The 12,363-nt window shown below is 39.4% G+C and overlaps 1 long non-coding RNA gene across 1 annotated transcript in view; it reads left to right on the forward strand.

Annotated features, from left to right (window-relative positions):
• Nucleotides 1-1,515: 1,515 nt before the first annotated feature.
• Nucleotides 1,516-12,363, forward strand: part of LOC123835979 (uncharacterized) — a 128,590-nt gene continuing 117,742 nt past the window's right edge. Inside the window, exon 1 of the long non-coding RNA XR_010406664.1 lies at nucleotides 1,516-1,645. This is a non-coding gene — a long non-coding RNA (uncharacterized LOC123835979). The remainder of the gene's footprint in view (nucleotides 1,646-12,363) is intronic.

A 12,363-nucleotide genomic window follows, 5' to 3' on the forward strand; every position in this document is an offset into this window, starting at 1 on the left:
ATAGATTCACGGCATTTGTGGATTTAACATTCATTTACATGTGATCTTTAAAGGTTTTAAATTAAGCATGTAATCCGAAACGTGCAGTAACCTGTAATTTGTCCAAAACTTGAATCAAAATCTTGGTGGCCTTCTGTCTTGGAAGTAGAGTGAGTTGTGTGGGCAGTGAGCCAGCTAGTCTGGCTGAGGGAAAAGCACCCAGGGCAACCTCCCCAGTTTTTTGCCCGTAAGGGTAACTTTCATGAAACATTTGAAATTCGCTTCCTTTGTTAGTCCTGTTTGAGAAGCAGATGCCAGGATGGACTTAAATATGCTAGGATTTGTATTAGGGAGCCGCTTTAGGAGAGACATGGGGAGGGAGCTGGGTAAGCTCTTGAGACTGGGATGCAATTGTAATGCAGAGACAGAGAGGGAGGGAAGGTCCAGCGGAAGTGCCCAGAGACCATGCAGTCTAAGGAAGGTTCTGGAAGGCCATGGGGGAAGCCCTAGTACCAAAGTCGCGGTCAGAGAAGCCCCCTGTCTCCCAGGAGCGGGCCTGCCTCAGTATCCTTGCCCCACTCCAAGCAGCCAATGGGAGGCGCCACCTCGGCACGCAGTGCAGTCCGTTGACAATGCCTTTCTCAGCACAGCTGCTGGAGCCATTGTGTACTGCAGTTAGAGCTTGGCACGGGCGTTCTGTTTCTTTTCAAAAGTTGTCTTAAAAAGAAAACTACTAAGACTGGTAATGGAAGTAAAGAAAAGGTAAAATATCGATATATTTTATAGGCAGATTTCTTAACCCTTTCTAACACATGTGCATAATGATTTTGGTGTTGCAAATGAATCTGGGAAATCTACAAATAGGGAATTCATGAAGAAGGAAGATTGATTGTACAAGGTTAAAAAAACTTTTAATGTACAAAAGGGCATAAAGTGAATATGTCTCCTTTCCTCCTCTAGCCTCACACAGCCTCGTTCTCCTGGTTCCCTGCTCCCCAGTCCTAAGGGAACTGCTGTGATCAGTCTATTATTTATCCTTTCAGCGGTATTCTTCTAATAGCATCTTGAACAAAATGAGTGGTTCATGATAGGGGATTTGAATGTGAAGAGATAAGGCATCAGAAAACAAGCAAACATGGGCAAGCAACTTAGGCACACACTAGGCCTCAGCATCTCGGCCCTAAAATGGAGGGGATGACCTTGCCTACTGGGCTGCCTGAGAGCATTAGCAGTTTCGTGCGCATGAAGGGCCTGCCGCGGTAAAGGGTGCGTGTCACATCCGTGAGCTTCACCTACAAGCACTCCTCTTGGTCTTCTAACCGCACATGGTGGTTTTGACCTTCTCTGTCCCACTGTCGGTGACTGACCCACGTGGTCCCAGCCTTGGGTACAGTTTCACAGTGAAGGAAAGGGAGGCTGGAGAAAGGAAGCAGTTAACTAACTATGGCTATTCTGTGTATCTCAAACCACCCCCACTTCTAGTTAGAGGATTTATGGAAAGGGTCATAAGGTTTTTTTTTTGTTTTTTTTTTTAAGGACTGGTAAAATCAGGGTTTAGCTTTCATGACAGCCAAACCCCGAGAGAGGAGACAGGAAGATAGAGTCTAAAGGAGAAGAGGGGATATTTCTTGATTCACGTAAACTGGAAAGTGTTGCTTCGTCCAGTGTAAGTACCCAGCAATGCATGAGTGTTTTTTTCCGTCATTCAAGTGTTAGTATGTCCTTCATAAGTTGAGAATCCATTTCCTCCCAGGAAAACTAAGCCCTCTGCCGTTCTGAATGAATTTTAGGCATTGATTCTGCTTGCAATAATCTATGTGAAATTGATTCCCTTAGGAGAATCAAACAGCTTTTTTACCCTAGAAATTATACTTATTTTTCAATTATACATATATTTTCACTTACTAGAGGTGCCACTGTTGGCAAAGCCTTTAGAAAGGATTTAACATCAGAGATACCGTTTACTTAAAAAAAGACAGGGCTTTATCTGATTCGAATATTTCCCGGAGTCAAACAGCATATAAATAAATGTAAAAATGAAACAGAAGACCATGTCATGCGGAAATGAGTCTGTGTTTGAATCGTTTATCTGCTTTCTGTTCCTGGGCAAAGCTATCTGAAGCTCCGTTGTTTCTGTAAGAGCTCTGAATACTGGTATTTTCCTGCTTTGTGTATCTTTGAGATGTAATTCCTACTGACTTCAAAGGGAAAAATGATAGCACGACGTAGATCAAGATTTTGTTTTGAGGAGGGTTTCAGAGGCTTGTCTGCCTTTTTTAAGAAGATAAAAGCCCTTTTGTTTTCTCATGTGCTCAGGAGTAGCTACCATCCTAAGCGGGAACTCAGATTTCTCACAGTTTTATGTTTTAAGTAAGGAACAGAATATCTAAATTATGCTTGTGCTTTCACTGTATCTCTAAGCTTTTTCTAAGTTTTACCCTGAAAACACTTGAGTTGAAATCAAGAGAGGTACAGTTTATTCTGGTCACTAAACAAGTAATTTCTTTCTTCCATTTTTGAAGTCTCAGCTTGGGGCCGATGTTAAGGATGGTGGGAGCCTTTTACTACTTTGCTCCCCAGAATTCCTGACCACAAATATTACTAGGGGGTACTTATTGCCTGCCCCCAGTGCCGGATCAAGGTGGGAAAAGAAGCGAATCCTTAGATGCTGCCAACTTTATTTCTTCTGATCTAATCAGCTTCACTACAGCTCATTCTTTCTTGGTAGTCTGTAAGCTCTACTGTAATTATTCATCAATGCTTTCTGGTTCGGGACCTAAATGAGAGGAAGGGGATATTCTCACCTTTTCATTTAGCTCTGTTTATAACAGAAAATTAATAGATGAAGTGCTGTTTTGTTTCTCCATATCTCAATACATATTTTCATGACTGTGTGCCCCTCATTATATTGTTCCCCCCCTCTTTGTGCATCAGTGACTCCTGATAGGGAAAAGCATTCTTACCTGTGCCAAAGGACGATTTCTTCTAATCACAGCGGACTATGCTGGGATAAGACAAGGAAAGGGAGAAATATGGTTCTTGTTCTTGGGATGCTTAGCATTTGGCTAGCAAGAACACACATGGAATTATTTGCAGTGATATAGAAGTGATATAGAAGCGGTTTAGGTAAGTGGTTCTCAACCTGTTTTTCTGCCACAACACATATGTACATTGAAGTTCACAGATGTGATGTACACCCCTGGGTGTAATCATGGTTAAACACAATTCTTTAGGAAGTAGCCATAAGCCCGCCCATACTTTCCCCCTGTTCAAGAAAACAGCAGAGCGCAAGTGAATCAGGATGCTGGGGTTCAAAGAATATCCTTACGCTTATTCACGTTTATTTTAAAATGCCAATTTATTAAATACTTTGTTCCTTTGTTATTAGTAATGAATTACTTGCGACACCCTTTAGGACTGACTGCCCACACAGAAGTTAGCATTGAAAGGTGCTGATTTATGCAGTAGTTGCTATACTTGTTTCATAATGCTGCCCGTAGGCTCCGCCCTGCAAATACATGTACACATACAAAGTTCTCAAAGAGCCTGCGAGTACCTCTGTCCCAGGCAGGGGGCAGCCCAGAAACCTTTGGTATCCTGTGTCTGGATGCCATGAAACTTAACAGCTGGTGTTCCTGCCGATATCAGAAATGACACTACCTCAGGGCTCTGAAAGAAGTTTGGTTAAAGAGTGCTTAGATATGCCCAATCCATTCATTCAGGAACAAGTATCACTTCTCAGTAGCACCCGAATAGCAGCCTGGCCACGTGACTTGCTTTGTCAATTGAGATAATAAGAAGTGACATATGTCACTTACAGATGGAAGCTTTGCAAGCTCTTGCATCTGCCACCATTGCTTTTCTCCTTTGTCACGAGAGCAGCATTCACTTCCTGGAATAAGGGCTGCCCTGGAATGAAGGAGATGGGGAGCTCAACTGAAACGTGTCTGCAACCGACATTAACGTGAAACATGAGCAAGAACTGAACCTTTGTGGCTGTGGGCTACAAAGACCGTGGGGTCATTTTTTGCTTTGTTTTTAACCAAGCATGACTCAGCTGATTGATCATATATTGTTCTTGGAAATACCATCCATCTTATAAAGTTTTGGTTTCAAGTGTGATCTGTCATGTTTCATGCGCGTATTCCTTAACCTCTAAGAAATTGAGTTTTCTCATCAGCAAGAGAAGAATAAAAAATACATTTTTTACTGTTCCAATGAGAATACTGTAATTGAAAATAACATCGTAAACTCAAAAAAATATATAATTGTAAGGAGCAGCTTCTCTAGAGGGGAACAGTTTTTAGCATGAGGCAGATCTTCGACCCACAGTCCACCTCTGCTCCTGACTCACTTTGAGATCTTGCACTGTGTTACTTAAATCCTCTGAGCCAGTTTCCGAACGTGTAAAAAGTGGGTGTGAAAACTGTGCAAGCTTGTTGGGGAGTTACTGTTCTCAGAGTGTCAATCTCAGCGCTTAGCATGTGGCAGGAACTCTTAAGTATATGGCAGCTGCTATCATTGTAAGAATGTGGGTTGTTCACTCTGTTGGATATTCATGGTGTGAAATCAACAACAGTGTTCAACATTTTCAGCATTTACACATCTAAAGTGTGTGGCAGCTATTGCTTGCCGGCCTGTTTTTCTTTCCTCAACTCCGATCTCCATTAGCAAAGGACCAATTCACCTTCCCATACTTGGCCCTAGCACCCAACAGGTATTAAATAACCACTAGTTGGACTTTAAAAGATTTTGAAGTTTAATTGTGGCTGTCCTAAAATAATAAAAGCTAAGAATCTGGGGCTTTATTATTATTATTTTTAGATTGTATTTCTCAAGGTATGATCTGAGATCCTCCTGTGTCAAAAGTTTGAGGGATGGGGTGAGGTGGGGGTGTGTGGGGCAAAGTGCTTTGACAACGCAGATTCCACACTGTGGAATCAGAACTCTGGGGAGCTTGATGCTTAGGGAACCTGGATTTTTAAGAAACACCCTTCCCTGTGGCCCTCCTGCCCCTACCCCAGGTAAACTGATGCAGGTGTCTAAACATCAAGCTTTGAGAAAGAGGAAACTTCTCTTTTAGAACGGTTCTGTTTTCCCTTTATTGTTTGGCTCACTTCTCCTTCCTTGTTGATTCTGTGTCTTTGCATTTAACTAGAAAGTGTTTGGGAAACATTTAGAATTCTCTTTGGCTGGATTTTACCTCAACCCGGTTGTGATAGTCGGGGACACAGAAATGGCACAAGGTTCTCTCGTGGTTGGTGGTTTTGGGAGAAGGGTCTTCCATGTGCTTGGAGTTGACTCCATAACTATCCTGCCTTGCTCCTAACTAGGCTCAGATGTAGTTAAGCACTAATAAATATGTCCTTACTTGAGATAGATCAGTAATGCACCTGCCCCCGCAGTTTGCTCAAGTGACGTAAATCATAGCGACCATGCCCTTCGCTGCTCCCCTCGTCTCAGTTGCCTCATGGCTCCTTTAACCAGACTCCAAAGAAGTTAGGCAGGGGGCTGTGATGGCAATGGGGTTTTTAATTCAGGGGTTGGCAAAGGATAGCAGTGATTCTGGAAGAGAATGAGTATTCATCCTTCTGTGGGGATATCTCCCATGTTAGGGATGGGGACCCCTGGAGCAAGGCTGCATGTGAGGTGAGGTTCCAAATCCCTGGAGCAAATTAAAAGCTAAATTTGAGAAATTCAAGTCAGCGATCTAAGAGCATTAAATGCCAGTGCTGAGCTCTTTTGAGCGAGGCACCCTGTGTGACCACACTGGTCACAGGCCCCTGAAGCCTGCCTTGAATCTAGGGATGAATCCTTTTCACTCTTCTCCCATCAACTCAAAGGGAACTTTGAGATTCTCAGGTTTTTTTTTTTTTATTTTTTTGCATGTGTGGTTTACCTTTATTTACACTGTGCTTTTTTTTTTTAAGTTTTTAATTTTAATTCCAGTATAGTTAACATACAGTGTTAGTTTTAGGTATACAGTATAGTGATTCAACAATTCTGTACATTACTCAGAGCTCATCATGGTAAGTGTGCTCTTTAACCCCCTTCATCTATTTCAACCCCCCCACCTCCTCCCCTGTGGCAACCATCAGTTTGTTCTCTAGAGTTAAGGGTCTGTTTCTTGGTTTCTCTCTCTTTCTTTTCCTTTGCTTGTTTTTTTTCTTCAATTCCACATGAGTGAAATCATATGATGTTTGTCTTTAATTGATTTATTTGCTTAGCATTATAGTCTCTAGCTCCATCCATTTTGTTGCAAATGGCAAGATTTCATTCTTTTTTTATGGCTGAATAATATTCCAGTGTGTATATATACCACATCTTCTTTATCCATTCATCTGTCATTGGGCTGCTTCCATAATTTGTAAATAATGCTGCAATAAACATAGGGGTACATGTATCGTTTGAATTAGGGTTTTTGTATTTTTTGAGTAAATATTCAGTAGTGCGATTACTGGATCATAGGGTAGTTCTATTTTTAACTTTTTGAGGAACCTCCATACTGTTTTCCACAGTGGCTGCACCAGTTTGCGTTCCCACCAATAGTGCAAGAGGGTTCCTTTTTCTCCATATCTTCACCAACACTTGTTATTTCTTTTTCTGTTGATTTTAGCCATTCTGACAGATGTGAGGTGGTATCTCAATGTGGTTTTGATTTGTATTTCCCTGATGATGAGTGATCTTGAGCATCTTTTCATGTGTCTGTTGGCCATCCTGTCTTCTTTGAAGAAATGTCTGTTCATGTCTTCTGCCCATTTTTAAATTGGATTATTTGTTTTTGGGGTGTTGAGTTGTGAAAGTTCTTTATATATCTTGGGTATTAACCTTATATCCAATATGTCATTTGCAAATATCTTCTCCCATTCAGTAGGTTGCCTTTTAGTTTTGTTGATTATTTCCTTCACTGTAAAGAAGCTTTTTATTTTGATGTAATAGTTCATTTTTGCTTTTATTTCTCTTGCCTCAGGAGACATATCTAGAATGAAGCTGCTACAGCCAATGTCAGAGAAATTACTGCCTGTGTTCTCTTCTAGGATTTTTATGGTTTCAGGTCTCACATTTAGGTCTTTCATCCATTTTGAGTTTATTTTTGTGTATGGTGTTAAGAGTGGTCCAGTTTCATTCCTTTGCGGGTAGCTGTGCAGTTTTCCCAACCCCATTTGTTGTAGAGACTGTCTTTTTCACATTACATATTCTTGCCTCCTTTGTTGCAGATTAATTGACCATGAATTGTGGGTTTATTTCTGGGTTTCCTATTCTGTTTTCTTTATCTATGCGTCTATTTTTATGCCAGTACCATATTGTTTTGATTACTATGGCTTTGTAATATAGCTTTAAGTCTGGAGTTGTGATACTTGCAGTTTTGTTTTTTGTTTTCAAGGTTGCTTTGGCTATTTGGGTCTTTTGTGGTTCCTTACAAATTTTAGGATTGTTTGTTCTAGTTCTGTGAAAAATACTTTTGGTATTTTGATAAGGATTGCATTAAATGTGTAGATTGCTTTGGTAATATAGACATTTTAACAATATTTGTTTTTTCAATCCATGAGCATGGAATGTCTTTCCGTTTCTTGGCATTGTCTTGATTTTCTTTCATTCATGTTTTATAGTTTTCAGAGTACAGGTCTTTCATGTCTTTGGTTAGGTTTATTCCTAGGTATCTTATTATTTTTGGTGCAAATGTAAATGGAACTGTTTTCTTACTTTCTCTTCCTGCTGCGTCATTATTACTGTATAGGAATGCAACAGGTTTCTGTACGTTCATTTTGTATCCTGCAACTTTACTGAATTTATCACTTGTAGAAGTTTTTTGGTGGAGTCTTTAGGGTATACTATGTATAGTATCAGGGCATTTGCAAATAGTGAAAGTTTTACTTTTTACCAATTTGGATGTCTTTTATTTCTTTTTGTTGTCTGATTGCTGTGGCTAGGATTCCAGTACTATGTTGAATAAAAGTGGTGAGAGTGGACATCCTTGTCCTGTTCCTGACCTTAGGGGAAAAGCTCTCAGTTTTTCACTATTGAGTATTATGTTAGCTGTGGGTTTTTCATATAAGGCCTTTATTATGTTGAGGTATGTTCCCTCTAGACCTACTTTGTTGAGAGTTTTTATCATGAATGGATGTTGTTCTTTGTCAAATGCTTTTTCTGCATCTATTGAAAGGATCATATGTTTTTTATCTTTTCTCTTATTGATGTGATGTATCATGTTGATTGATTTGTGAATATTGAACTACCTCTGCATCCCAGGAATAAATCCCCCTTGATTGTGCTGAATGGTTTTTTTAACGTGTTGTTGGATTTGGTTTGCTAGCATTTTGTTGAGGATTTTTGCATGTATGCTCATGGAAGATATTGTCTTGTGGTCCCCCCCCTCCTTTTTTTTTTGAGGTGACTTATTGGTTTTGGTATCAGGGTGATACTGGCCTCATAGAACATATTTGGAAGTTTTCCTTCCTCTTCTATGTTTTGGAATAGTTTGAGAAGAATTGGTCTTAACTCTTCATTAAGTGTTTGGTAGAATTCACTTGTGAAGCCATCTGGTCTTGGTCTTTGGGAGTTTTTTGATTACTGATTCAATTTCATTGCTGGTAATTGGTCTGTTTGAATTTTCTATTTCTTCCTGCTTCAGTTTTGGTAGTTTATGTTCCTAGGAATTTTTCCATTTCTTCTAGGTGTACAATTTGTTGGCATACAATTTTTCATAATATTCTCTTAAAATTGTTTGTATTTCTGTGATGTTGTTATTTCTCTTCTTTCATTTGTGATTTTGTTTATTTGGGTCCTCTCTCTCTCTCTTTTGATGTGTCTGGCTAGAGGCTTATCAATTTTGTTGCCTTTTTCAAAGAACCAGTCCCTGATTTCATTGGTCTGTTTTCTTGTGTGTGTGTGTGTGTGTTTGGTTCTATATAATTTATTTCTGCTCTAATCTTTATTACTTCCTTTCTTCTGCTGGTTTGGGGTTTTGTTTTTTCTTCTTTTTCTAGCTCTTTTAGGTGTAATATTAGGTGGTTTGAGATTTTTCTTGCTTCTTGAGGTAGGCCTGTATTGCTATAAACTTCCTCTTAGAACTGCTTTTGCTGCATCCCAAAGGTTTTGGAATGTTGTATTCATTTTTGTTCATTTCTGTGTAATTTATTTCTTCTTTGATTTCCTGATTCATTGTTTAGTAGCATGTTATTTAACCTGTATGTATTTGTGGTCTTTCCAGATTTTTTCTTATGGTTGATTTCTAATTTCATAGCATTGTGGTCAGAAAAGATGCATGCATGGTATGACTTCAGTCTTTTTGACTTTGTTGAGACTTGTTTTGTGGGCTGTTATGTGATCTATTCTGGACAATATTCCATGCACTCAAAAGATTGTGTATTCTGCTGTTTTAGGATGGAATTGGAGCGAATGTTCAGAATATATCTGTTAAATCCATCTGGTCCAGTGGTCATTCAAAGCCACTGTTTCCTTGTTGATCTGTTCGGATGATCTGTCCATTGATATAATGGTGTTAAAGTCCCCTACTATTATGTATTACTATTGATTGTTTACTTTATGTTTGTTATTGACTATTTTATGTATTTGGGTGCTCTCATTTTGGGTGCATAAATATTTACAATTCCTATATATTCTTGCTGGATTGTCCTCTTTATGATTATGTAGTGTTCTTCTTTGTCTCTTGTTACAGTTTGTTTTCAAGCTACCCCAGGTTTCTTTTGATATCCATTTGCATGATAGATGTTTCTCCATCCCCTTACTTTTTCTTTAAAAATTTTATTTTATTATGTTATGTTAGTCACCATACATCATTAGTTTTTGATGTGGTGATCCATGATTCATTGTTTTCGTATAACACCCAGTGCTCCACACAGTACGTGCCCTCCTTTATACCCATCACTGGGCTAACCCATCCTCCCCCCTCCTAAAACCCACAGTTTGTTTCTCAGAGTCCATAGTCTCTCATGGTTCATCCCTCCCTCCGATTTCCCCCCCTTCATTTTTCCCTTCCTTCTCCTAATGTTCTCCATACTATTCCTTATGTTCCACACATAGGTGAAACCATATGATAATTGACTTTCTCGGCTTGACTTATTTCACTTAGCATAATCTCCTCCAGTCCCATCCATCTTGATGTAAAAGTTGGGTATTCATCCTTTCTGATGGCTGAGTAATATTCCATTGTATATATGGACCACATCTTCTTTATCCATTCATCTGTTGAAGGGCATCTCGGCTCTTTCCACAGTTTGGCTATTGCGGACATTGCCGCTATGAACATTGGGGTGCATATGGCCCTTCTTTTCACTACATCTGTGTCTTTGGGGTAAATACCCAGGAGTGCAATTGCTGGGTTATAGGGTAGCTCTATTTTTAATTTTTTGAGGCACCTCCACACTGTTTTCAAAAGTGTCTGTACCAACTTGCATTCCCATCAACAGTGTAAGAGGGTTTCCCTTTCTCCACAACCTCTCCAAAATTTGTTGTTTCTTGCCTTGTCAATTTTTGCCATTCTAACTGGTGTAAGGTGGTATCTCAATGTGGTTTTAATTTGAATCTCCCTGATGGCTAATGGTGATGAACATTTTTTCATGTGTCTGTTAGCCATTTGTATGTCTTCTTCAGAGAAGTGTCTGTTCATCTCTTCTGCCCATTTTTTGACTTGATTATTTGTTTTTTGGGGTGTTGAGTTTGAGAAGTTCTTTATAGACCTTGGATAGCAGCCCTTTATCTGTTGTGTCATTTGCAAATATCTTCTCCCATTCTGTGGGTTGCCTCTTTGTTTTGTTGACTGTTTCCTTTGCTGTGCAGAAGCTTTTTATCTTGATGAAGTCCCAAAAGTTCATTTTTGCTTTTGTTTCACTAGCTTTTGGAGATGTATCTTAAAAGAAGTTGCTGTGGCCGATGTCAAAGAAGTTACTGCCTATGTTCTCCTCTAGGATTTTGATGGATTCCTGTCTCACATTGAGGTCTTTCATCCACTTTGAGTTTATCTTTGTGAATGGTGTTAGAGAATGGTCGAGTTTCATTCTTCTGCATGTGGCTGTCCAGTTTTCCCAGCACCATTTATTGAAGAGACTGTCTTTTTTCCATTGCATATTTTTTCCTGCTTTGTCAAAGATTATTTGACCATAGAGTTGAGGGTCCATATCTGGGCTCGCTGTTTTGTTCATTGGTCTATATGTCTGTTTTTGTGCCAGTACCGTGCTGTCTTGGTGATCACTGCTTTGTAATATAGCTTGAAATTGGGCAACGATTCAATCGGGCAGCTTTGTTTTTCTTTTTCAACATTTCCTTGGTGATTTGGGGGCTTTTCTGATTCCATACAAATTTTAGGATTGTTTGTTCCAGCACTTTGAAAAATGTCATTGGAATTTTGATCGGGATGGCATTGAAGGTGTAGATTGCTCTGGATAGCATAGACATTTTAACAATGTTTATTCTTCTGATCCATGAGCATGGAATGTTTTTCCATCTTTTTGTGTCGTCTTCAATTTCTTTCATGAGTGTTCTGTAGTTCCTAGAGTATAGATCCTTTACCTCTTTGGTTAGGTTTATTCCGAGGTGTCTTATGGTTTTTGGTGCTATTGTAAATGGAATCGTTTCTCTAATTTCTCTTTCTACACTTGTATTGTTGGTGTATAAGAAAGCAACTGATTTCTGTGCATTGATTTTGTATCCTGCCACATTACTGAATTGCTGTATGAGTTCTAGTAATTTGGGGGTGGAGTCTTTTGGGTTTTCTGCATAAAGTATCATGTCATCTGCGAAAAGAGAGAGTTTATCTTCTTTGCCAATTTGAATACCTTTTATTTCTTTTTGTTGTCTGATTGCTGTTGCTAGGACTTCTAGTACTATGTTGAACAATAGTGGTGAGAGTGGGCATCCTTGACGTGTTCCTCATCTTAAGGGAAATGCTTTCAGCTTTTCCCCATTGAGGATGATATTTGCTGTGGGTTTTTCATAGATGGATTTTATGAACTTGAGGAATATTCCCTCTTTTCCTATACTCTGAAGAGTTTTAATCAGGAAAGGATGCTGTATTTTGTCAAATGCTTTTTCTGCATCAATTGGGAGGACCATACGGCTCTTCTCTCTGCTCTTATTAATGTGTTCTATCACATTGATTGATTTGCGAATGTTGAACCACCCTTGCATCCCGGGGATAAATCCCACTTGGTCGTGGGGAATCATCCTTTTAATGTATTGTTGGATCCTATTAGCTAGGATTTTGTTGAGGATTTTGGAATCCATATTCATCAGGGATATCGGTCTGAAATTCTTCTTTTTGATGGGGTCTTTGCCTGGTTTGGGGATTAAGCTAATGCTGGCCTCATAGAATGAGTCTGGAAGCTTTCCTTCTGTTTCTATTTTTTGAAACAGCTTCAGGAGAAT

The sequence above is a fragment of the Mirounga angustirostris genome, unplaced genomic scaffold (genome assembly GCF_029215605.1).
Source record: "Mirounga angustirostris isolate CCGP_5_RB_7025 unplaced genomic scaffold, mMirAng1.0.hap1 SCAF_12, whole genome shotgun sequence".
In the NCBI taxonomy this organism is placed as follows: Eukaryota; Metazoa; Chordata; class Mammalia; order Carnivora; family Phocidae; genus Mirounga; species Mirounga angustirostris.